The following is a 27,553-nucleotide window of genomic DNA, read 5'->3' on the forward strand; positions in this document are numbered from 1 at the left end:
ACGAGTGAGTGAGTGTACGAGTGAGTGAGTGTACGAGTGAGTGAGTGAGTGTACGAGTGAGTGAGTGAGTGTACGAGTGAGTGAGTGTGCGAGTGAGTGAGTGAGTGAGTGTACGAGTGAGTGAGTGTACGAGTGAGTGAGTGAGTGAGTGAGTGTACGAGTGAGTGAGTGAGTGAGTGAGTGTACGAGTGAGTGAGTGTACGAGTGAGTGAGTGTACGAGTGAGTGTACGAGTGAGTGAGTGAGTGTGTGAGTGAGTGAGTGAGTGAGTGTACGAGTGAGTGAGTGTGCGAGTGAGTGAGTGTACGAGTGAGTGAGTGTATGAGTGAGTGTGTGAGTGAGTGTGTGTGAGTGAGTGTACGAGTGAGTGAGTGTACGAGTGAGTGAGTGTACGAGTGAGTGAGTGTGTGAGTGAGTGAGTGTGTGAGTGAGTGTGTGTACGAGTGAGTGTGTGTACGAGTGAGTGAGTGTGTGTACGAGTGAGTGAGTGTATGAGTGAGTGAGTGAGTGTGTGAGTGAGTGTGTGTATGAGTGAGTGAGTGTGTGAGTGAGTGTGTGTATGAGTGAGTGTGTGTACGAGTGAGTGAGTGTGTGAGTGAGTGTGTGTATGAGTGAGTGAGTGTGTGAGTGAGTGAGTGTACGAGTGAGTGAGTGTATGAGTGAGTGAGTGAGTGTGTGTACGAGTGAGTGTGTGAGTGAGTGTATGAGTGAGTGAGTGAGTGTACGAGTGAGTGAGTGTACGAGTGAGTGAGTGTATGAGTGAGTGAGTGAGTGTATGAGTGAGTGAGTGATTGGGTGAGTGAGTGTGTGAGTGAGTGTGTGTATGAGTGAGTGAGTGTATGTATATACGTGTGAGTGTGTGTCTGTCTGTATGTATGTGTGAGTTATTGTCTGTATGTATGTATGTGTGAGTGTGTATGTGTGTGTATGTGTGTGTATGTGTGTGTATGTGCGTGTGTGTCTGTATGTGTGTGTGTGTATGTGTGAGTGAGTGTATGTGTGTGTGTCTGTATGTGTGTGTGGGTGAGTGAGTGAATGTCTGTATGTATGAGTGTTCGGCAAAACAACCCCCTACCTCCTCGTGGTGCCGGACGGGCAACGTTGTCGTGGACAGTGCTGTGTGGGGAGGGCCAATTCCGAATGGCCTTTCCCCTCGGGGCATTTGTAGCAATCACAGCGGCTAAATGGGGGCTCTGGACGGGTGCGAGGGGCTGGTAACCCCTCCACCTTCAATAAATTACCACTAAACCACGTCTAACATATCTAATTAATAAGCTTGTGCCGGAGGCCCCGGGGGGACAGGCGTCTATGACGTCTCCTGGCCAAACCCCAATTGGCGGAGCCAGGAGATTGAATCGTTACCTTCGGGGCGACTCCAGAAAGAACAAAAAGCCACTACGGATGGCCACGTGGAATGTTCGAACGCTCACTGCGGAGGAGAGGCTGCCCCTCCTCTGTCGGGAGCTAGACCGGTACCGCCTGGATATCTGTGGTATTCAGGATGTCCGGTGGACCGGCTCTGGCTCCTGCCACCATGAGGGGTGAACAGTCTTCTACTCGGGGCAGGAGACAAACAACAGGGAGTGTTTCTTCTTCTGAACAAAAGAATTAAGGGGGCGTGGGAGAGTGGCGGTGAGGTGTGGGAAGCTGTAAGCCCCAGGCTATTTTGGGCTCGCCTTCCCATCAACCGGAGGCGAGGAGTGGTGGTCGTGGTTACTTATGCCCCCACCGAAGGCGAACATCCGTGGAGGGATGCAGGCAAAGCCGATGAGTCAGATGCCTTCTATGACCTCCTGTCACAGGTGCTGGCTAAAGTGGCCCCTCGGGATAGAGCCATCTTGTTGGGTGACTTCAATGCCCAAGTTTGTCATGATGCTTGCACCTGGAGCTGATCTGCCCTCTGACCATCGACTTGTCATCTGTAAGATGCGCCTGCCATTCTTCCACTCCGGTGGTGGGTGTACACCCAGGACCCCATTCCAACCTAAGGTGGCCTGGTCTCAGCTAGCTGATGAAAGTTGCCAGTGAGAATTTCAGCATCGCTTTTGGCTGGAGTTGGCATCGTCCCCCACTCCTCCAGATGTCGAGGGTAAATGGGCGAGGTTTAGGACTGTGACTCATGCAGCTTCAATAGCTGCTTTGGGTACGCGGTCCAGACCTCCCCAGAGACCCTGGCTGACAGAGAAGTCCCTGACCCTCTGCTCACGACCATGAAGGACCTTCATGATGGTGAGCGGGCCCGGGTAAAACTACGTGGCCGGGAGTCGGAGCCATTCGCTGTACACCTTGGGGTGCGACAGGAATGTCCTCTGGCTGCCACATTATTTAACATCTATTTTGACCACGTAGTTCATGAGGACTTCAATAGCTGTACCGGAGGAATTTCCATCTGGTACAGATATAATGGGAGGCTGATCGATGCCTGGGTGCGATCAAGGGATGGCTCCCTATTGGTCAACCACGTTATGTATGCTGATGATCTGGTAATCGCTGCTCACTCAGAGGAGGAGTTGGAGACGCTGCTGCTGAGACTGGAGCGTGCCACTACGAGGTGGGGCCTTACCATCAGCCCCACCAAAACTAAGCACCTGCCTGGGTATTTTGTACCATCGGACACTCCACCCCCACAACTCCCAATTGGTGATAGGGCAGTTGTGGAGAGAGTGGAGAGTTTCCCATACCTGGGCAGTGTGCTCATGACCGGCTCCGTTTTAACAGCAGAGGTTTCACTCCGAATCAGTCGAGCGGCATTATATTTTCATCGGTTGCGTAACGCTGTGTGGAAGCTACCTGGTCTGTCGCTCCGCACGAAGCTTCAGGTCTTCTCGGCCACGGTCATTCCCTCCCTTCTCTACGCTTGCGAAACGTGGACCCCCTTAATGGGACATCTTCACCGGTTAGAAACATTTAGGCTGGCCTGCCTACGATCCATCCTGGGTTTTACCAGACTGGATTGTGTGAGGAGCTCACAAATCCTTGAAAGATCTGGACAAAGTCCCATCTGTGAGCTCCTCCGGCAGGCAAGGCTGCGTTGGCTGGGTCATGTAGCCCGCATGCCCAGCCACCGCATGCCTAAACAGCTTTTATTCGGCCGGATCGAGGGGGCTAAACGGGCGTGGCACGGGCTAGAGAAGAGATGGAGTGATGTGGTACAGGAGGATATGGAGCTGAGTGGACTTGCCAATGACCGGTACCAGCGGTGTCAAGATCGGCCTCTGTGGAGGAGGCTCGTGAAGGACGCTACTGGGCAGTTGGAGGCAGTCGCCCTCCAACAACAACGGAGGGCGGAGGAGCGACGCTCACAACAACGAGCGGAGCGCCGGCTGGCTAAAGCACAGCGAGTTGGCACAGTAGGGGGCACAGGTGGTGCATCAGCCAGTCATCTCGGTCATCTCGGTCAGTCGACCCGTGGCACCTGCTGGGTCTGCCCCGTGACCTCCTGCCAGCGGGCGTTCAACACTTCACGTGGTAGCCTCAAGGTGCACATGGCCTGGCACAAGCGTCGTGGTGACGTCACCGCCACTTAGTGGCGAATGGCGGTTGTTGTTGTTGAATGTTTTGAGTGGAACAGTGGATGTGTAGTGGTGGTATTGACGTGCGCCGACTGTGACAGTGATGGATCACGGGGCGGCGCGGGGTGCGGGGTTGGGCACGCGTTGTGGGCGTGGTGTGGACGCGCGCGCCGGGAGTGACAGATGACGAGGCGGCGCGGAGTGAGTGGTGAGGCACGATGAGATGTGGGAAAAGAGGATCGTAGCCAGCACCCGGCGATTGGTCGAATAAGTGGGTGCTCGCAGCGACGTCCGCAGGTGGGGTATAAAGGGGGACGCGCGAGAGCACTCGGGGAGAGTTACCCAGTTGAAGACCCGAAGACGGAGCTGAAGACCTAGTGAAGCCGAGTAGCTCAGTGGCGTTAGTCGCCGAGTAGCTAAGTGGATGTTGGTCATCCGAGTAGCTCAGTGGCGTTAGTCGCCGAGTAGCTAAGTGGATGTTGGTCATCCGAGTAGCTCAGTGGGCGTTAGTCGCCAAGTAGCTAAGTGGGTGTTTGTCACCCAAGTACTAAGTGGATGTTGGTCATCCGAGTAGCTCAGTGGCGTTAGTCGCCAAGTAGCTAAGAGGATGTTGGTCATCCGAGTAGCTCAGTGGGCGTTAGTCGCCAAGTAGCTAAGTGGGTGTTTGTCACCCGAGTACTAAGTGGATGTTGGTCATCCGAGTAACTCAGTGGGCGTTAGTCGCCAAGTAGCTAAGTGGGTGTTTGTCACCCGAGTACTAAGTGGATGTTGGTCATCCGAGTAACTCAGTGGGCGTTAGTCGCCAAGTAGCGAAGTGGGTGTTTGTCACCCGAGATACAAAGTAGGTGTTAGTCACCTGTAACCAAGTTTGATAAAATAAAGAGTGTGTTACCCGTGAAGTCGTCTCCCGTGGAGTTACTACATTACAACTGGCGTCAGAAGTAAACCTGTCTTCAAGAAGTATGGACACAAGGAAGACTACCCGTACCCACGAGCGAGGTCGGGATGACGACGGCGTACCGGGGACACCAACCTCGGGAGGAGAGGACGAGGAGTGGCCGCCGATGCAGCACCTCGCGGTGATGGCCGACGCTCTGCTTGCCTCCGACACCAGCCTCCAAGACGCACACTCCCGGTTGGCGGAGTTGCTGCTCGCCGCCGCTGCAATCTTGGCCGAGATCTCCGTTCCAGCGGGCGGGAAAACGGCTGCGGGGTTGGAGGAAGGAGCGAGGCTGGCGGGATCCCGCCAAACGGCGCTTCGCGCCGAAAGCCTGGAAGTTCCCGCCGTTTTTGAGGGGCCGCCATTGATTGGCGGGAAAGACGGACGCCACGTGGCCGGACACCTCCGCGCAGCGCAGCCCACGTCATCAGCGCGCGCCGGAGCCCTCCATTTTGCGCCTGACAACCGAGCCGACATTTTACACAACTCCAGCGGAGCGCGGGGAAATCTCTCCGACGTCGACGACGATCGGGTCCTCCAGCAAAGATTGCCCGCGCTGTCGGCGTTCAAGGCGGATGGGGGCGACTGGGGAGCCTTCCAACGAAGGTTCCTCGCTCATCAGGAGATGTCGGGGTGGTCCGACACCACTGCCCTGCGTGCGTTGCCAGCGATGCTTGACGACGACGCGCTTGCAGCCTTCACATCTGCTGCAAGGTCGTCCCGCTCTACGCTCCAGGCCGCACTACACCTGATGGCGAAGGTGTTCGGGCCGCCCTCCACGTGCCGCCACCAGTTCTACGATCGGCGGAAGGTGGCTGGGGAAACGACGCTAGCCTACCGCACGGCACTGCTCGCCTTGGCGGACGCGGCTTTTCCCCGCATGGATAAGGAGGGGAAGGACGCCATGGTGACGGAGCAGCTGCTGGTGTTGGCCCACGAGTTGGGGGTCCCCATCAACGTGGCAGACGAGATGGAGATCTGCTCCCTGGCGATCGCCACGAGCATTCACGCGTACGAGGTCCTCAAACGCAAGCCGGGGGTCGTCTGCAAATGGCCGGGGAATGTGGCACTGGCCGCCACGATCGCCGAACCTCAGCCAGCTGCGGTGCAGGAGCGGGGCTACGCTGCATCGTGTCCGGGGGAGTGGAGAACGGGAGGTCGTTCGCCCACACGTTCGCCCCGCAAGCTGGAGCAACCGAAACCTACGACTTCCGTCGTCTGCTACAACTGCGGCCTTCGGGGCCACGTCGCAGCCGGGTGCCGGGCCCCGCGTCCGCGCGCCGCAGGACCACGTCGGGACGACGACCAGGGCCACAAGTCATCCCAACAAAACCCGGCAAGTCGCGGCACCTCACACGTTCGGTCCCCAAACACGGCACATTCGGGTCGCCGCTTCGCGGTGGGTGGTTCGCGGCTGGGTGCCGGGGGTTCAATTCGGCGAGGGGGGTCCGTACGCGGCCCGCAAGCAGTCGAGTGGTCCGAATTGGCCCACAGGATCGTGGCTGCGTCAGCCGGGTCGTCCGTGGTAACGGGGTTCATTGACGGGGTTGAGGTCCGGGTGCTTGTTGACACGGGTGCGTCGGCCACCATCATCTCGGACCTTATTTATAACATTCTTCCCGTCCAAAGTAGACCCCTTCTGCCGGTAGACGTGCCATTTTATGCGGCGAATGGGGGATCCCTGGGGATCATCGGCCAGATTCGGGCGACTATTTGCATTGGGGACATTAAATTAGCGGGCCCTATTTTTGTATCATCATCGCTGGCCGTTCCCTGTTTGCTAGGTACGGACTTTTTGTCAAAAATGCCCATCAAAATTCTTATTGATCAGGCCTGCATAGAGCTTCCGTCAGGTCGGCGGGTTGCCTTCTTGTCGAGCCCTATCAAAGTGCGCACGGTTTGTGCGACGGTGCAGGCGCTGGCGACTCACACTGTACGGGTACCCCCGGGATCGCAAATGTTAGTACCCCTTCGGTTCAGGAAGCCACTCGAGGGGGGTGCGGAGGCACAGGGGGTGCTGTTGGGGCCGTCAAACAGAGCCAGTAAGGGCCTCGACTTGGCGGTTGCTCAAACCGTGGTGAGAGGGGACAGTGAGCCGTTCGTAATGGTCCTGAATACGGGGTCGCGGCCGGCCGTAATTGCGCAGGGAACGGTGCTGGCTCACGCCGCGCCGCTGCCCGTTGAGGAACGGCTCGTGGCTCAAGCAGATTTTACTGTCGAGTCGCATCCTCAAAGTGATGAGGGGACTGAGTGGTTGGACTCGCTGTGTGCGGGTTCTGATAACTTGTCCGGGGTGCAATTGGGAGCATTGAGGGGTTTGCTCATCGAGTTTGCTGACGTGTTCAGCAAACATAAGTACGATATCGGCTGCACTGACCTGTTGCGCCACCACATAGCTACAGGGGACGCGGCCCCTATTCGTCAGAATCCCTTCCGGCTCAGCCCGGCCGAGAAGGAACATGTGCAATCGGCGGTTAATGATATGTTGGCGGCCGATATCATTTCGCCCTCTTCTAGTCCGTGGGGTGCTCCTATTGTCCTAGTAAAGAAACAGGACGGGTCCTTGCGGTTTTGTGTCGATTTCCGCCGCTTAAACAAAATCTCGATGGCGGATGCGTATCCGCTCCCCAGGATGGATGAGTCGCTGGATGCCTTGGCGGGAGCGCAGTTTTTTTCCACACTCGATCTGCTTTCTGGATTTTGGCAATTGCCACTCGATAACGAGTCTAAACCTAAAACTGCTTTCCGGACACCTGGGGGCCTTTTTGAATTCAACCGTTTGCCCATGGGCTTACATTCCGCTCCCGCCACGTTCCAGAGACTCATGGAATTGGTTTTGTCGGGCCTCCAATGGGATACCTGTTTGATTTATCTTGACGATATTATCGTCTTTAGTCGGACTTTCGAGGAGCACCTCCAGCGACTGAGAGCGGTGTTCCTCAGGATGCGTTCCGCTAAGCTAAAATTTAAACCGGCTAAATGTTTTCTGCTTCGGGAATCGGTCAGGTATTTGGGCCATATCGTGAGTCGTTCAGGGATCTCGACGGACCCTGCTAAGACGCATTGCGTCAGCTCATGGCCAACGCCAACCTCGGTCACGGAGGTTCGTAGTTTCATTGGTTTTGCCTCCTATTACCGTCGTTTTGTCAAGCAATTTGCCACCATAGCCAAGCCCCTGCACGCTTTGACGGCTAAGGGTGTGAGGTTTCACTGGGGGGCAGAGGAGGAGGATGCGTTCTGCTCCCTCCGTGACGCTTTGGTGCAGGCTCCCCCCTTGTGTTACCCCGATTTCACACAACCGTTTTTGCTTGACACGGACGCCAGCAATACGGGTATCGGGGGGGTGCTCTCACAGTTGGTCAGGGGGGTTGAACGGGTGGTCGCCTACGGTAGTAGGGTTCTTTCCCCCGCAGAACAACGCTATTGCGTAACTCGTCGTGAATTGTTAGCCATTGTGTTTTTTACACAGCAATTCAGGCCGTATCTTTACGGCCGTCATTTTACGGTCCGGACGGACCATGCGGCTCTACAATACGCTATGCGCGTGGCGCAGCCATCGGGCCAATTGTCCCGATGGTTGGAGGTCCTTCAAGACTACCAATTCACGACGATTTACCGAAAGGGGTTGCGGCACTCAAACGCGGACGCCTTGTCGCGGTTGCCGCCGTGCACGGACTGCACATGTTTGTTGGGATCAGCGCGGTGCAAACCCCCGGTCGCCGGCACCCCGGGAGTTGCGCTCGCCGCCACTGACACCCCGGGAGAGGACGCCCCCAGGGGGAGGGATTCGCTGTTGTCGTTGCCCCTCATTGAGTGGGGCCGCCTCCAGATGTCCGACAGCTCCCTACTTACGCTGCGTCGGAAAGTTGGCGCTCCCGAAGAAGGGGAGGCGCGGGTCGGTTCCTGGGTGTGCAGACAGGGCCTTTTGATGAGGTGGGACAACATGTCCCGGCGTCACGTGCTCGTTGTGCCTGTTGCTATGCGGGGTAGGGTTGTTCTGGCAGCTCATGAACGGCTCATGCATCTGGGTTTTCACAAAACGCTCGCCCTAATCCAGCGAGACTATTATTGGCCGGGGATGGGTAACGACGTGGCGAATATTCTTAAGGGATGCGTAGGGTGCGCAAAAAGGAAACCGCCACCATTGGCAGCTAATCCACCGCTGCAATCCATTCAGGTTTCGCGTATAAACGAATTGGTAGCGTTGGACATCTTGGGGCCCTTTCCGGTTACACCAAGGGGAAATAGGTTCCTGCTGGTTGGCGTGGAATACTTCACCCGATGGCCTATGGCATGGCCGCTCGCCAACCAGTCGGCTGCGGCGGTGGCGGACGCCTTTGTCCAGGGTTATGTGTTGGACAAGGGCGCCCCCGAACGCTTGCTGACGGATCAAGGGAAGAATTTTTCGAGCGTTTTGTTGCGCGAGGTGTGCGACCTGTTGGGTACAAAGAAAGTGCGTACTTCCCCCTACCACCCGCAGACTGACGGGATGGTTGAGCGTCTGAACAGGACGATCACGTCTATGTTGTGCCAACAGGTCTGCGACGATCAGGTTGATTGGGACTTACAGGTGCCGGGGGTACTCGCGGCCTATCGAATGGCCCCTCATGCGGCGACGGGGTTTTCCCCATTTTTTCTTATGTATGGGCGGGAGGCCGATCCGGCCATGGACGTCCAACTGGGGATTTCCCAGCCACGTGCAAAATCTAAATTGGCAGACCACATCAAATTTAATATCGCCAAATTGACTGAAGCGCGGGAGGCGGCAAGGTTGAATTCGCGGTCGCGGCAAATTGCAAACGAGAAATTGCATGAGCGGAGGGTGCATACGCATGATTGGAAACCAGGCGATAAGGCCTGGCTGCATTGTCCACATGCACCGTTGGCTACGTCCCCCAAGTTGTTGAGACCTTGGAGGGGACCGGTGGAAATTGTGCGGGTTGCACGACCCCAGAGTATACAGATTAAATGGGGGAAACGCCGTTGGTATGTGCACCCCTCCCGACTGAAGCCCTATGCGGCACCGTGTGACCCCGTTCTGTGCCGTGACGACCGGGCGTGTGATGTGACCGTCGACTCGGGGAGGGAGGTGTCGCAGGCTGCTCCTCACGTGTCTCCACCTGACCCACCCCCAGGTGCCTCGGGCTTGACGGCTGCTGACCGTCGAGAGCCTGAACCCCGGGGCACGCACGAGTCCTCGATGCCTGGCCGATGTCTTCCTGAACCGCCGGCACCACCGGACGTTCAACCGCGTCTGGTGCCGTACGACGGACCGGCAAGGCGGACTCGGGCTAGGTCTCAACAATTTTCATGAGGACGGTTTTTTTGTGCTCTACACCGAGCTCGCCCGGTGTTCCCCTCTGCCGGGGTAATGTCCCGTTGTAGGGACGCTCGGAAGAAAAGGGGACACTGCACGAGTCGAAAGAAAAAAAAAAAATTTTCCATTATTTTTTTTGTATACACATTGCTATTGTCACTCGCCGGTTTGTATATATTGTTCTATTGTCGCGGTGGCATTGGTTGAGGGTTGCGGATGGTGGTGTTCGCGTCGTGTTGTGTTGTTAGCTTAGTTGTTGTTCTTGTTGTTGTGTTGTGTTGCGGGGCACACAGGGAGGGTTTGTATATTTTTGTAGCAGCCGGGGCGGCTGCGAGCTATGTGGTAGGGGGTGATGTAGTGGTGGTATTGACGTGCGCCGACTGTGACAGTGATGGATCACGGGGCGGCGCGGGGTGCGGGGTTGGGCACGCGTTGTGGGCGTGGTGTGGACGCGCGCGCCGGGAGTGACAGATGACGAGGCGGCGCGGAGTGAGTGGTGAGGCACGATGAGATGTGGGAAAAGAGGATCGTAGCCAGCACCCGGCGATTGGTCGAATAAGTGGGTGCTCGCAGCGACGTCCGCAGGTGGGGTATAAAGGGGGACGCGCGAGAGCACTCGGGGAGAGTTACCCAGTTGAAGACCCGAAGACGGAGCTGAAGACCTAGTGAAGCCGAGTAGCTCAGTGGCGTTAGTCGCCGAGTAGCTAAGTGGATGTTGGTCATCCGAGTAGCTCAGTGGCGTTAGTCGCCGAGTAGCTAAGTGGATGTTGGTCATCCGAGTAGCTCAGTGGGCGTTAGTCGCCAAGTAGCTAAGTGGGTGTTTGTCACCCAAGTACTAAGTGGATGTTGGTCATCCGAGTAGCTCAGTGGCGTTAGTCGCCAAGTAGCTAAGAGGATGTTGGTCATCCGAGTAGCTCAGTGGGCGTTAGTCGCCAAGTAGCTAAGTGGGTGTTTGTCACCCGAGTACTAAGTGGATGTTGGTCATCCGAGTAACTCAGTGGGCGTTAGTCGCCAAGTAGCTAAGTGGGTGTTTGTCACCCGAGTACTAAGTGGATGTTGGTCATCCGAGTAACTCAGTGGGCGTTAGTCGCCAAGTAGCGAAGTGGGTGTTTGTCACCCGAGATACAAAGTAGGTGTTAGTCACCTGTAACCAAGTTTGATAAAATAAAGAGTGTGTTACCCGTGAAGTCGTCTCCCGTGGAGTTACTACATTACAGATGTAATCCCAATTAATCGTCACGGGCAGTAAATGCGTGTTAGAGATTAGCGGGATCATTCAGATTGTACGGGGCTACCCCCACACACATATAAAGCTCCCCCGTGTAGCCTCTAACAGACTGTAGGGGCAAGTGCTGTGAGTAGCGAGTAGCACTTGCCCCTACAGTCTGTTAGAGGCTACACGGGGGACCTCTGTGATTGTTGGGAGTAGGAGCGGTGGCGCAGCGGTTAGCGCGCCGCGCTACGAACCCGGCGATCCATGAATGGGCGATGATGCTGCTGATGATGCTGCTGATGGTGCTGCTGCTGATGATGATGCTGCTGATGATGATGCTGCTGATGATGCTGCTGCTGATGATGCTGCTGCTGATGATGATGCTGCTGATGATGATGCTGCTGATGATGATGCTGCTGCTGATGATGCTGCTGATGATGATGCTGCTGATGATGATGCTTCTGATGATGATGCTGCTGCTGCTGCTGCTGCTGCTGCTGCTGCTGCTGATGATGATGCTGCTGATGATGCTGCCGATGATGATGATGCTGCTGATGATGCTGATGATGATTATGCTACTGATGATGATGCTGCTGATGCTTCTGCTGCTGATTCTGCTGATGACGATGCTTCTGATTATGATGATGCTTCTGATGATGATGCTTCTGATGCTGATGATGCTGCTGATAATGGTGATGCTGATGATGATGCTGATGATGATGCTGCTGCTTCTGATGATGATGCTGCTTCTGATGATGATGATGTTTCTGATGATGATGCTGCTGCTGCTTCTGATGATGATGCTGCTGGTCCAATGCCGCGGGCCTTCTTCCCTCCCCTGCCCCCCCCCCCTGCCCCCCTGGCCCCCCCCTGCCCCCCTGCCCCCCTGCCCCCCCCCCCCCCAGTCCTGCGTCCCGACCAGGCCGGGGCCTTCCTGGGCCGCGTGCGCCGCGCCAACGACAAGGGCCTCCTGAAGCTGGAGGAGCGTCGCCAGGGAGACCTGGAGAGGGAGTGTGTGGAGGAGAGCTGCTCGCACGAGGAGGCGCGAGAGGTGTTCGAGAACGTACCTGAGACGGTGAGTACCTGGGACACATACCTACCAGGACACCTACCTACCTAGACACCTACCTAGACACCTACCTAGACACCTACCTAGACACCTACCTACCTAGACACCTACCTACCTACCTAGACACCTACCTAGACACCTACCTACCTAGACACCTACCTGGACACATACCTAGACACCTACCTAGACACCTACCTAGACACCTACCTAGACACATACCTAGACACCTACCTAGACACCTACCTAGACACCTACCTACCTAGACACCTACCTACCTACCTAGACACCTACCTGGAGAGGGAGTGTGTGGAGGAGAGCTGCTCGCACGAGGAGGCGCGAGAGGTGTTCGAGAACGTACCTGAGACGGTGAGTACCTGGGACACATACCTACCTAGACACCTACCTACCTAGACACCTACCTACCTAGACACCTACCTAGACACCTACCTATCTAGACACCTGCCTAGACACCTACCTAGACACCTAACTAGACACCTACCTAGACACCTGCCTACCTAGACACCTACCTATCTAGACACCTGCCTACCTAGACACCTACCTAGACACCTACCTACCTAGACACCTACCTAGACACCTACCTACCTAGACACCTACCTACCTAGACACCTACCTACCTAGACACCTACCTACCTAGACACCTACCTAGACACATACCTAGACACCTACCTACCTAGACACCTACCTAACTAGACACCTACCTAGACACCTACCTACCTAGACACCTACCTAGACACCTACCTACCTAGACACCTACCTAGACACCTACCTATCTAGACACCTGCCTAGACACCTACCTAGACACCTAACTAGACACCTACCTAGACACCTGCCTACCTAGACACCTACCTATCTAGACACCTGCCTACCTAGACACCTACCTAGACACCTACCTACCTAGACACCTACCTAGACACCTACCTACCTAGACACCTACCTACCTAGACACCTACCTACCTAGACACCTACCTAGACACCTACCTAGACACCTACCTAGACACCTACCTACCTAGACACCTACCTAACTAGACACCTACCTAGACACCTACCTAACTAGACACCTACCTAGACACCTACCTACCTAGACACCTACCTAGACACCTACCTACCTAGACACCTACCTAGACACCTACCTACCTAGACACCTGCCTAGACACCTACCTAGACACCTAACTAGACACCTACCTAGACACCTGCCTACCTAGACACCTACCTATCTAGACACCTGCCTACCTAGACACCTACCTAGACACCTACCTACCTAGACACCTACCTACCTAGACACCTACCTACCTAGACACCTACCTACCTAGACACCTACCTACCTAGACACCTACCTAGACACCTACCTAACTAGACACCTACCTAGACACCTACCTACCTAGACACCTACCTAGACACCTACCTACCTAGACACCTACCTAGACACCTACCTACCTAGACACCTACCTAGACACCTACCTACCTAGACACCTACCTAGACACCTACCTAGACACCTACCTAGACACCTACCTACCTAGACACCTACCTAGACACCTACCTAGACACCTACCTACCTAGACACCTACCTAGACACCTACCTACCTAGACACCTACCCAGACACCTACCTACCTAGACACCTACCTAGACACCTACCTACCTAGACACCTACCTACCTAGACACCTACCTACCTAGACACCTACCTACCTAGACACCTACCTAGACACCTACCTACCTAGACACCTACCTAGACACCTACCTACCTAGACACCTACCTAGACACCTACCTACCTAGACACCTACCTAGACACCTACCTAGACACCTACCTAGACACCTACCTACCTAGACACCTACCTAGACACCTACCTAGACACCTACCTACCTAGACACCTACCTACCTAGACACCTACCTAGACACCTACCTAGACACCTACCTAGACACCTACCTACCTAGACACCTACCTAGACACCTACCTAGACACCTACCTACCTAGACACCTACCTAGACACCTATCTATCTAGACACCTGCCTAGACACCTACCTAGACACCTAACTAGACACCTACCTAGACACCTACCTACCTAGACACCTACCTAGACGCCTACCTACCTAGACACCTACCTACCTAGACACCTACCTACCTAGACACCTACCTAGACACCTACCTAGACGCCTACCTACCTAGACACCTACCTACCTAGACACCTACCTACCTAGACACCTACCTAGACACATACCTACCTAGACACCTACCTAGACACCTACCTACCTAGACACCTACCTAGACACCTACCTACCTAGACACCTACCTACCTCGACACCTACCTACCTAGACACCTACCTAGACACATACCTACCTAGACACCTACCTAGACACCTACCTACCTAGACACCTACCTACCTCGACACCTACCTACCTAGACACCTACCTAGATACCTACCTACCTCGACACCTACCTACCTAGACACCTACCTAGACACCTACCTACCTAGACACCTACCTACCTAGACACATACCTACCTAGACACATACCTACCTAGACACCTACCTAGACACCTACCTACCTAGGCACCTACCTAGACACCTACCTACCTAGACACCTACCTACCTAGACACCTACCTAGACACCTACCTACCTAGACACCTACCTACCTAGACACCTACCTACCTAGACACCTACCTACCTAGACACCTACCTACCTAGACACCTACCTAGACACCTACCTACCTCGACACCTACCTACCTAGACACTTACCTAGACACCTACCTAGACACCTACCTGGACACCTACCTACCTAGACACCTACCTAGACACCTACCTAGACACCTACCTAGAAACTTACCTAGACACCTACCTAGACACCTACCTACTTAGACACCTACCTAGACACCTACCTAGACACCCACCTACCTAGACACCTGCTTAGACACCTACCTAGACACCTACCTAACTAGACACCTACCTAGACACCTACCTAGACACCTACCTACCTAGACACCTACCTAGACACCTACTTACCTAGACACCTACCTAGACACCTACCTAGACACCTACCTACCTAGACACCTACCTACCTAGACACCTACCTAGACACCTACTTACCTAGACACCTACCTAGACACCTACCTAGACACCTACCTAACTAGACACCTACCTAGACACCTACCTACCTAGACACCTACCTACCTAGACACCTACCACCTACCCACCCACCTGCCCACCTACCTACTCTGCCTGTCTACTTACCTGCCCACCTCACCTACCACCTGCCCACCTACCCACTTACCTGCCCACCTATCTGCCTGTCTACTTACCTGCCCACCTCACCTACCCCACCTACCCACCTACCTGCCTGTCTACTTACCTGCCCACCTCACCTACCTACCTACTCACCTACCTCCCTGCCTGCCCACCTACTCTGCCTGTCTATTTACCTGCCCACCTCACCTACCACCTACCCACCTACCTACCTACCCACCTGCCCACCTCACTTACCTGTTGCTAACGTTACGATCCATGCCGTGTGTTCTTTTCTTTTCCCCCCAGGAGTACTTCTACCCGAGATACCAAGGTGAATAGAATGTGACGCCACTTGTACAAGGGCAGCTATAGAGCCTGGTGATGATCTAGAAGGGCAGCTCATAGCCTGGTCATGTTCTGAAAGGGCAGCTAAGAGCCTGTGATGTTCTAGAAGGGCAGCTACAGAGCCTGGTGATGTTCTAGAAGGGCAGCTAAGAGCCTGGTGATGTTCTAGAAGGGCAGCTACAGAGCCTGGTGATGTTCTAGAAGGGCAGCTACAGAGCCTGGTGAATGTTCTAGAAGTGCAGCTACAGAGCCTGGTGATGTTCTAGAAGTGGTGGGGGGTTGAGGGGTGGGGGTGGAGGGGTGGGGAGGGGTGGAGGGTGGGGAGGGGTGGGTGGAGGGTGGGGAGGGGTGGGGAGGGGTGGGGAGGGGTGGAGGGTGGGGAGGGGTGGGGAGGGGTGGAGGGTGGGGAGGGGTGGGGGAGGGGTGGGTGGAGGGTGGGGAGGGGGTTGGGTGGGGTGGGGAGGGGGTGGAGGGTGGGGAGGGGTGGAGGGTGGGGAGGGGGTGGGTGGAGGGTGGTGGAGGGGGTGGGGAGGGGATGGAGGGTGGGGGAGGGGGTGGGTGGAGGGTGGGGAGGGGGTGGGGAGGGGAGGGGTGGGGAGGGGTGGAGGGGTGGGGAGGGGTGGAGGGGGTGGGGTGGGTGTAGGTGGGGGATGGGTGAGTGGGAGGGAGATGGCCTCTTGACCTTGACCTCTTCACCCCTCCCCCCCCTCCCCCCGTGGGGTCAGAGTGCAGCAGGAAGTTGGGGGCAGCCCCCCGCAGTGACGAGGATGCGAAGAGAATCTTTAAGAGCTGCGTGCGGGGTGAGCATCATCATCATCAGCAGCATCATCATCTCATCAGCATCATCATCAGCAGCATCATAATCATCAGCATCATCATCAACAGCATCATCAGCAGCATCATAATCATCAGCAGCATCATAATCATCAGCATCATCATCAACAGCATCATCAGCAGCATCATAATCATCAGCATCATCATCAACAGCATCATCAGCAGCATCATCAGCAGCAGCAGCATCATCATCAGCAGCAGCAGCAGCATCATCATCAGCATCATCATCAACCCCCCCCACTCGCCCCCCCCCCCCTTATCTCCCCTACCCCCACTACCACCAACCCCCTGCCCCTCCCCCCCGCCCCTCCCTCCGCCCCTCCCCCCCCGCCCCTCCCCCCGCCCCCCCTCCCCCCGCCCCTCCCTCCGCCCCTCCCCCCCGCCCCCCTCGCCCCGCCCCTCCCCCCGCCCCCCTCCCCCGCCCCTCCCCCCCGCCCCCCTCGCCCCGCCCCTCCCCCCCCGACCCCCTCGCCCGCCCCTCCCCCCGGCAGCGCTACCCAATCAGTGCAGCCCCCCGCCGTGCCGCGCGTTCTCCTCCAGCGGCTGCGTGGACCTGCAGGGCGACTTCGCGTGCCGCTGTCTGCCCGGCTGGACCGGCAAGACCTGCTCGGAGGGTCAGCGGCAACAACAACAACAATCACAACAACAACAACAACCTGCAGCAACAACCCACAACAACAACAACAACCCACAACAACAACAACACACAACAACCTGCAACAACAACAACGCAACTCTGCACCCGCAACTCTGCACCATGGACATTGACATGATGATGATGGCGCTGATGATGATGATGGTGCTGATGATGATGGTGCTGATGATGATGATGGTGCTGATGATGGTGGTACTAATGATGATGGCGCTGATGTTGATGGTGGTGCTGATGATGATGATGGTGCTGATGATGATGCTAATGATGATGATGGTGGTGCTGTTGATGATGGCGCTGATGATAATGATGGTGGTGGTGCTGATGCTGCTGATGATGGCGCTGATGATGATGATGGTGCTGCTGCTGCTGATGATGATGATGCTGATATTGCTGCTGATGATGATGGTGCTGATGATGGTGCTGATGGTGCTGATAATGACGCTGGTGGTTGTGCTGATGCTGCTGCTGCTGATGATGGTGCTGATGATGGTCCTGATGATGGTGCTGATGCTGCTGCTGATGATGATGGTGATGGTGCTGATGATGATGGTTGTGCTGATGCTACTGCTGTTGATGATGATGATGGTACTGATGATGATGATGCTGATGCTGCTGCTGATGATGATGGTGATGGTGCTGATGATGATGGTTGTGCTGATGCTACTGCTGTTGATGATGATGATGGTGGTGCTGATGATGACGGTGCTGATGATGATGGTGCTGATGCTGCTGCTGATGATGACGGTGCTGATGATGATGGTGCTGATGCTGCTGCTGATGATGGTGCTGATGATGATGGTTGTGGTGCCCTTCCCCCTGCCCCCCCCCCCTCTTCCCCCGTGCCCCCAGTGTGGAGTGAGTGTGTGGAGCTGCGTTGTGAGCAGGGCTGCTCTGAGGCTGCAGGCTCCGTCCGCTGCCACTGTGAGGGGCGCAACGGATCCAGACTCAACGCTGACCAACGATCCTGCCAGGTGAGGGGCCCGCACAGAGAGTCATAGACTCACACAGAGAGACATAGACTCACACAGAGAGACATAGACTCACACAGAGAGACATAGACTCACACAGAGAGACATAGACTCACACAGAGAGACATAGACTCACACAGAGAGCCATAGACTCACACAGAGAGACATAGACTCACACAGAGAGACATAGACTCACACAGAGACCCATAGACTCACACAGAGAGACATAGACTCACACAGAGACACATAGACTCACACAGAGACCCATAGACTCGCACAGAGACTCACAGACTCACACAGAGACCCATAGACTCACACAGAGACCCATAGACTCACACAGAGAGCCATAGACTCACACAGAGAGCCATAGACTCACACAGAGACACATAGACTCGCACAGAGACTCACAGACTCACACAGAGACTCACAGACTCACACAGAGACCCATAGACTCACACAGAGAGACACAGACTCACACAGAGAGACATAGACTCACACAGAGACTCACAGACTCACACAGAGACCCATAGACTCACACAGAGACCCATAGACTCACACAGAGACCCATAGACTCACACAGAGACCCATAGACTCACACAGAGAGACATAGACTCACACAGAGACCCACAGACTCACACAGAGACCCATAGACTCACACAGAGAGACATAGACTCACACAGAGAGACATAGACTCACACAGAGACCCATAGACTCACACAGAGAGACATAGACTCACACAGAGAGACATAGACTCACACAGAGAGACACAGACTCACACAGAGACCCATAGACTCACACAGAGAGACATAGACTCACACAGAGAGACATAGACTCACACAGAGACCCATAGACTCACACAGAGAGACATAGACTCACACAGAGAGACATAGACTCACACAGAGAGACACAGACTCACACAGAGACCCATAGACTCACCCAGAGAGACATAGACTCACACAGAGAGACATAGACTCACACAGAGAGACACAGACTCACACAGAGAGACATAGACTCACACAGAGAGACATAGACTCACACAGAGAGACATAGACTCACACAGAGAGACATAGACTCGCACAGAGACCCATAGACTCACACAGAGAGACATAGACTCACACAGAGAGACATAGACTCACACAGAGAGACATAGACTCACACAGAGAGACATAGACTCACACAGAGAGACATAGACTCACACAGAGGGACATAGACTCACACAGAGACCCATAGACTCACACAGAGAGACATAGACTCACACAGAGACCCATAGACTCACACAGAGAGACATAGACTCACACAGAGAGACATAGACTCACACAGAGAGACATAGACTCACACAGAGAGACATAGACTCACACAGAGACCCGTAGACTCACACAGAGAGACATAGACTCACACAGAGAGACATAGACTCACACAGAGAGACATAGACTCACACAGAGAGACATAGACTCACACAGAGAGACATAGACTCACACAGAGGGACATAGACTCACACAGAGACCCATAGACTCACACAGAGAGACATAGACTCACACAGAGAGACATAGACTCACACAGAGGGACATAGACTCACACAGAGACCCATAGACTCACACAGAGAGACATAGACTCACACAGAGACCCACAGACTCACACTGAGACCCATAGACTCACACAGAGACCCATAGACTCACACAGAGAGACACAGACTCACACAGAGACCCATAGACTCACACTGAGACCCATAGACTCACACAGAGAGACATAGACTCACACAGAGACACATAGACTCACACAGAGAGACATAGACTCACACAGAGACCCATAGACTCACACTGAGACCCATAGACTCACACAGAGACCCATAGACTCACACAGAGACCCATAGACTCACACAGAGACCCATAGACTCACACAGAGACCCATAGACTCGCACAGAGAGACACAGACTCACACAGAGAGACACAGACTCACACAGAGAGACACAGACTCACACAGAGAGACACAGACTCACACAGAGACACATAGACTCGCACAGAGAGACACAGACTCACACAGAGACATAGACTCACACAGAGAGACATAGACTCGCACAGAGAGACACAGACTCACACAGAGACATAGACTCACACAGAGACATAGACTCACACAGAGAGACACAGACTCACACAGAGACATAGACTCACACAGAGAGACATAGACTCGCACAGAGAGACACAGACTCGCACAGAGAGACACAGACTCGCACAGAGAGACATAGACTCGCACAGAGAGACACAGACTCACACAGAGAGACATAGACTCACACAGAGAGACACAGACTCGCACAGAGAGACACAGACTCGCACAGAGAGACATAGACTCGCACAGAGAGACATAGACTCACACAGAGAGACACAGACTCGCACAGAGAGACACAGACTCGCACAGAGAGACACAGACTCACACAGAGAGACATAGACTCGCACAGAGAGACACAGACTCGCACAGAGAGACACAGACTCGCACAGAGAGACATAGACTCGCACAGAGAGACACAGACTCGCACAGAGACACATAGACTCACACAGAGAGACATAGACTCGCACAGAGAGACACAGACTCGCACAGAGACATAGACTCGCACAGAGAGACATAGACTCGCACAGAGAGACACAGACTCGCACAGAGACATAGACTCGCACAGAGAGACACAGACTCGCACAGAGACACATAGACTCGCACAGAGAGACATAGACTCGCACAGAGAGACACAGACTCGCACAGAGACACATAGACTCGCACAGAGAGACACAGACTCGCACAGAGAGACACAGACTCGCACAGAGACACATAGACTCGCACAGAGAGACATAGACTCGCACAGAGAGACACAGACTCGCACAGAGACATAGACTCGCACAGAGAGACACAGACTCGCACAGAGAGACACAGACTCGCACAGAGAGACATAGACTCGCACAGAGAGACATAGACTCGCACAGAGAGACATAGACTCGCACAGAGAGACATAGACTCACACAGAGAGACATAGACTCGCACAGAGAGACATAGACTCGCACAGAGAGACATAGACTCACACAGAGAGACACAGACTCGCACAGAGAGACACAGACTCGCACAGAGAGACACAGACTCACACAGAGGGACATAGACTCACACAGAGAGACATAGACTCGCACAGAGAGACACAGACTCGCACAGAGAGACACAGACTCACACAGAGGGACATAGACTCACACAGAGAGACATAGACTCGCACAGAGAGACATAGACTCGCACAGAGAGACACAGACTCACACAGAGGGACATAGACTCACACAGAGAGACATAGACTCGCACAGAGAGACACAGACTCGCACAGAGAGACATAGACTCGCACAGAGAGACATAGACTCGCACAGAGAGACATAGACTCGCACAGAGAGACATAGACTCGCACAGAGAGACACAGACTCGCACAGAGAGACATAGACTCGCACAGAGAGACACATAGACTCACACAGAGACACATAGACTCACACAGAGACCCATAGACTCACACAGAGAGACACAGACTCACACAGAGACCCATAAACTCACACAGAGACACATAGACTCACACAGAGACCCATAGACTCACACAGAGACCCATAGACTCACACAGAGACCCATAAACTCACACAGAGACTCATAGACCCACGCAGACTCAGACAGAGATGCACAGACTCACACTGACACACACAGAGACTCATAGACTGTAGTTGCCACTGGTTGTTCACGTTCTGCAGATGTAGATGCCACTGGTTCTTCATGTTTTGTAGATGTAGATGCCACTGGTTCTTCATGTTTTGTAGATGTAGATGCCACTGGTTCTTCATGTTTTGTAGATGTAGATGCCACTGGTTCTTCATGTTTTGTAGATGTAGATGCCACTGGTTCTTCATGTTTTGTAGATGTAGTTGCCACTGGTTGTTCACGTTCTGCAGATGTAGATGCCACTGGTTCTTCATGTTTTGTAGATGTAGATGCCACTGGTTCTTCATGTTTTGTAGATGTAGATGCCACTGGTTCTTCATGTTTTGTAGATGTAGATGCCACTGGTTCTTCATGTTTTGTAGATGTAGATGCCACTGGTTCTTCATGTTCTGCAGATGTAGATGCCACTGGTTCTTCATGTTTTGTAGATGTAGATGCCACTGGTTCTTCATGTTTTGTAGATGTAGATGCCACTGGTTCTTCATGTTCTGCAGATGTAGATGCCACTGGTTCTTCATGTTTTGTAGATGTAGATGCCACTGGTTCTTCATGTTTTGTAGATGTAGATGCCACTGGTTCTTCATGTTTTGCAGATGTAGATGCCACTGGTTCTTCATGTTTTGTAGATGTAGATGCCACTGGTTCTTCATGTTTTGTAGATGTAGATGCCACTGGTTCTTCATGTTTTGTAGATGTAGATGCCACTGGTTCTTCATGTTTTGCAGATGTAGATGCCACTGGTTCTTCATGTTTTGTAGATGTAGATGCCACTGGTTCTTCATGTTTTGTAGATGTAGATGCCACTGGTTCTTCATGTTTTGTAGATGTAGATGCCACTGGTTCTTCACGTTCTGCAGATGTAGATGCCACTGGTTCTTCATGTTCTGCAGATGTAGATGCCACTGGTTCTTCACGTTCTGCAGATGTAGATGCCACTGGTTCTTCATGTTTTGTAGATGTAGATGCCACTGGTTCTTCACGTTCTGCAGATGTAGATGCCACTGGTTCTTCACGTTCTGCAGATGTAGATGCCACTGGTTCTTCACGTTCTGCAGATGTAGATGCCACTGGTTCTTCACGTTCTGTAGATGTAGATGCCACTGGTTCTTCACGTTCTGCAGATGTAGATGCCACTGGTTCTTCACGTTCTGCAGATGTAGATGCCACTGGTTCTTCACGTTCTGCAGATGTAGATGCCACTGGTTCTTCATGTTCTGCAGATGTAGATGCCACTGGTTGTTCACGTTCTGCAGATGTAGATGCCACTGGTTCTTCACGTTCTGTAGATGTAGATGCCACTGGTTCTTCATGTTCTGTAGATGTAGATGCCACTGGTTCTTCATGTTCTGCAGATGTAGATGCCACTGGTTCTTCACGTTCTGCAGATGTAGATGCCACTGGTTGTTCACGTTCTGCAGATGTAGATGCCACTGGTTCTTCACGTTCTGTAGATGTAGATGCCACTGGTTGTTCACGTTCTGCAGATGTAGATGCCACTGGTTCTTCATGTTCTGCAGATGTAGATGCCACTGGTTCTTCACGTTCTGTAGATGTAGATGCCACTGGTTGTTCACGTTCTGCAGATGTAGATGCCACTGGTTGTTCACGTTCTGCAGATGTAGATGCCACTGGTTCTTCACGTTCTGTAGATGTAGATGCCACTGGTTCTTCACGTTCTGCAGATGTAGATGCCACTGGTTCTTCATGTTCTGCAGATGTAGATGCCACTGGTTGTTCACGTTCTGCAGATGTAGATGCCACTGGTTCTTCACGTTCTGTAGATGTAGATGCCACTGGTTCTTCACGTTCTGTAGATGTAGATGCCACTGGTTCTTCACGTTCTGCAGATGTAGATGCCACTGGTTCTTCATGTTCTGCAGATGTAGATGCCACTGGTTGTTCACGTTCTGCAGATGTAGATGCCACTGGTTCTTCATGTTCTGTAGATGTAGATGCCACTGGTTCTTCATGTTCTGTAGATGTAGATGCCACTGGTTGTTCACGTTCTGCAGATGTAGATGCCACTGGTTCTTCATGTTCTGCAGATGTAGATGCCACTGGTTGTTCACGTTCTGCAGATGTAGATGCCACTGGTTCTTCACGTTCTGTAGATGTAGATGCCACTGGTTCTTCACGTTCTGCAGATGTAGATGCCACTGGTTCTTCATGTTCTGCAGATGTAGATGCCACTGGTTCTTCATGTTCTGTAGATGTAGATGCCACTGGTTCTTCACGTTCTGTAGATGTAGATGCCACTGGTTGTTCACGTTCTGCAGATGTAGATGCCACTGGTTCTTCATGTTCTGCAGATGTAGATGCCACTGGTTGTTCACGTTCTGCAGATGTAGATGCCACTGGTTCTTCACGTTCTGTAGATGTAGATGCCACTGGTTCTTCACGTTCTGCAGATGTAGATGCCACTGGTTCTTCATGTTCTGCAGATGTAGATGCCACTGGTTGTTCACGTTCTGCAGATGTAGATGCCACTGGTTCTTCATGTTCTGTAGATGTAGATGCCACTGGTTCTTCATGTTCTGTAGATGTAGATGCCACTGGTTGTTCACGTTCTGCAGATGTAGATGCCACTGGTTCTTCATGTTCTGTAGATGTAGATGCCACTGGTTCTTCATGTTCTGTAGATGTAGATGCCACTGGTTCTTCATGTTCTGTAGATGTAGATGCCACTGGTTCTTCACGTTCTGCAGATGTAGATGCCACAGGTTCTTCATGTTCTGCAGATGTAGATGCCACTGGTTCTTCATGTTCTGCAGATGTAGATGCTACAGGTTCTTCATGTTCTGCAGATGCAGATGCCACTGGTTCTTCATGTTCTGCAGATGTAGATGCCACTGGTTCTTCACGTTCTGCAGATGTAGATGCCAATGGTTCTTCACGTTCTGCAGATGTAGATGCCAATGGTTCTTCACGTTCTGTAGATGTAGATGCCACTGGTTCTTCACGTTCTGCAGATGTAGATGCCACTGGTTCTTCACGTTCTGTAGATGTAGATGCCACTGGTTCTTCACGTTCTGCAGATGTAGATGCCAATGGTTCTTCACGTTCTGCAGATGTAGATGCCAATGGTTCTTCACGTTCTGCAGATGTAGATGCCACTGGTTCTTCATGTTTTGTAGATGTAGATGCCACTGGTTCTTCATGTTTTGTAGATGTAGATGCCACTGGTTCTTCATGTTTTGTAGATGTAGATGCCACTGGTTCTTCATGTTTTGTAGATGTAGATGCCACTGGTTCTTCATGTTTTGTAGATGTAGATGCCACTGGTTCTTCATGTTTTGTAGATGTAGATGCCACTGGTTCTTCATGTTTTGTAGATGTAGATGCCACTGGTTCTTCATGTTTTGCAGATGTAGATGCCACTGGTTCTTCATGTTTTGTAGATGTAGATGCCACTGGTTGTTCACGTTCTGCAGATGTAGATGCCACTGGTTCTTCATGTTTTGTAGATGTAGATGCCACTGGTTCTTCATGTTTTGTAGATGTAGATGCCACTGGTTCTTCATGTTTTGTAGATGTAGATGCCACTGGTTCTTCATGTTTTGTAGATGTAGATGCCACTGGTTCTTCATGTTTTGTAGATGTAGATGCCACTGGTTCTTCATGTTTTGTAGATGTAGATGCCACTGGTTCTTCATGTTTTGTAGATGTAGTTGCCACTGGTTGTTCACGTTCTGCAGATGTAGATGCCACTGGTTCTTCATGTTTTGTAGATGTAGATGCCACTGGTTCTTCATGTTTTGTAGATGTAGATGCCACTGGTTCTTCATGTTTTGTAGATGTAGATGCCACTGGTTCTTCATGTTTTGTAGATGTAGATGCCACTGGTTCTTCATGTTTTGTAGATGTAGATGCCACTGGTTCTTCATGTTTTGTAGATGTAGATGCCACTGGTTCTTCATGTTTTGCAGATGTAGATGCCACTGGTTCTTCATGTTTTGTAGATGTAGATGCCACTGGTTCTTCATGTTTTGTAGATGTAGATGCCACTGGTTCTTCATGTTTTGTAGATGTAGATGCCACTGGTTCTTCATGTTTTGCAGATGTAGATGCCACTGGTTCTTCATGTTTTGTAGATGTAGATGCCACTGGTTCTTCATGTTTTGTAGATGTAGATGCCACTGGTTCTTCATGTTTTGTAGATGTAGATGCCACTGGTTCTTCATGTTTTGTAGATGTAGATGCCACTGGTTCTTCATGTTTTGTAGATGTAGATGCCACTGGTTCTTCACGTTCTGCAGATGTAGATGCCACTGGTTCTTCATGTTCTGCAGATGTAGATGCCACTGGTTCTTCACGTTCTGCAGATGTAGATGCCACTGGTTCTTCATGTTTTGTAGATGTAGATGCCACTGGTTCTTCACGTTCTGCAGATGTAGATGCCACTGGTTCTTCACGTTCTGCAGTTGTAGATGCCACTGGTTCTTCACGTTCTGCAGATGTAGATGCCACTGGTTCTTCACGTTCTGTAGATGTAGATGCCACTGGTTCTTCACGTTCTGCAGATGTAGATGCCACTGGTTCTTCACGTTCTGCAGATGTAGATGCCACTGGTTCTTCACGTTCTGCAGATGTAGATGCCACTGGTTCTTCATGTTCTGCAGATGTAGATGCCACTGGTTGTTCACGTTCTGCAGATGTAGATGCCACTGGTTCTTCACGTTCTGTAGATGTAGATGCCACTGGTTGTTCACGTTCTGCAGATGTAGATGCCACTGGTTCTTCATGTTCTGCAGATGTAGATGCCACTGGTTGTTCACGTTCTGCAGATGTAGATGCCACTGGTTCTTCATGTTCTGTAGATGTAGATGCCACTGGTTCTTCATGTTCTGCAGATGTAGATGCCACTGGTTCTTCACGTTCTGCAGATGTAGATGCCACTGGTTGTTCACGTTCTGCAGATGTAGATGCCACTGGTTCTTCACGTTCTGTAGATGTAGATGCCACTGGTTGTTCACGTTCTGCAGATGTAGATGCCACTGGTTCTTCATGTTCTGCAGATGTAGATGCCACTGGTTCTTCACGTTCTGTAGATGTAGATGCCACTGGTTGTTCACGTTCTGCAGATGTAGATGCCACTGGTTGTTCACGTTCTGCAGATGTAGATGCCACTGGTTCTTCACGTTCTGTAGATGTAGATGCCACTGGTTCTTCACGTTCTGCAGATGTAGATGCCACTGGTTCTTCATGTTCTGCAGATGTAGATGCCACTGGTTGTTCACGTTCTGCAGATGTAGATGCCACTGGTTCTTCACGTTCTGTAGATGTAGATGCCACTGGTTCTTCACGTTCTGTAGATGTAGATGCCACTGGTTCTTCACGTTCTGCAGATGTAGATGCCACTGGTTCTTCATGTTCTGCAGATGTAGATGCCACTGGTTGTTCACGTTCTGCAGATGTAGATGCCACTGGTTCTTCATGTTCTGTAGATGTAGATGCCACTGGTTCTTCATGTTCTGTAGATGTAGATGCCACTGGTTGTTCACGTTCTGCAGATGTAGATGCCACTGGTTCTTCATGTTCTGCAGATGTAGATGCCACTGGTTGTTCACGTTCTGCAGATGTAGATGCCACTGGTTCTTCACGTTCTGTAGATGTAGATGCCACTGGTTCTTCACGTTCTGCAGATGTAGATGCCACTGGTTCTTCATGTTCTGCAGATGTAGATGCCACTGGTTCTTCATGTTCTGTAGATGTAGATGCCACTGGTTCTTCACGTTC

At 52.5% G+C, this 27,553-nt stretch overlaps 1 pseudogene across 1 annotated transcript in view; it reads left to right on the forward strand.

Moving 5' to 3' along the window:
* LOC144952462 (growth arrest-specific protein 6-like) overlaps window positions 1-27,553 on the forward strand; it is a 53,445-nt pseudogene that overhangs the window by 3,665 nt on the left and 22,227 nt on the right. The window contains exons 2-6 of the transcript XR_013640631.1: window positions 11,887-12,056; window positions 15,602-15,626; window positions 16,366-16,440; window positions 16,966-17,088; window positions 17,979-18,100. The product of XR_013640631.1 is annotated as a growth arrest-specific protein 6-like (transcript). The remainder of the gene's footprint in view (window positions 1-11,886; window positions 12,057-15,601; window positions 15,627-16,365; window positions 16,441-16,965; window positions 17,089-17,978; window positions 18,101-27,553) is intronic.

Source organism: Lampetra fluviatilis, chromosome 67 (assembly GCF_964198595.1).
Source record: "Lampetra fluviatilis chromosome 67, kcLamFluv1.1, whole genome shotgun sequence".
Classification (NCBI taxonomy): domain Eukaryota; kingdom Metazoa; phylum Chordata; class Hyperoartia; order Petromyzontiformes; family Petromyzontidae; genus Lampetra; species Lampetra fluviatilis.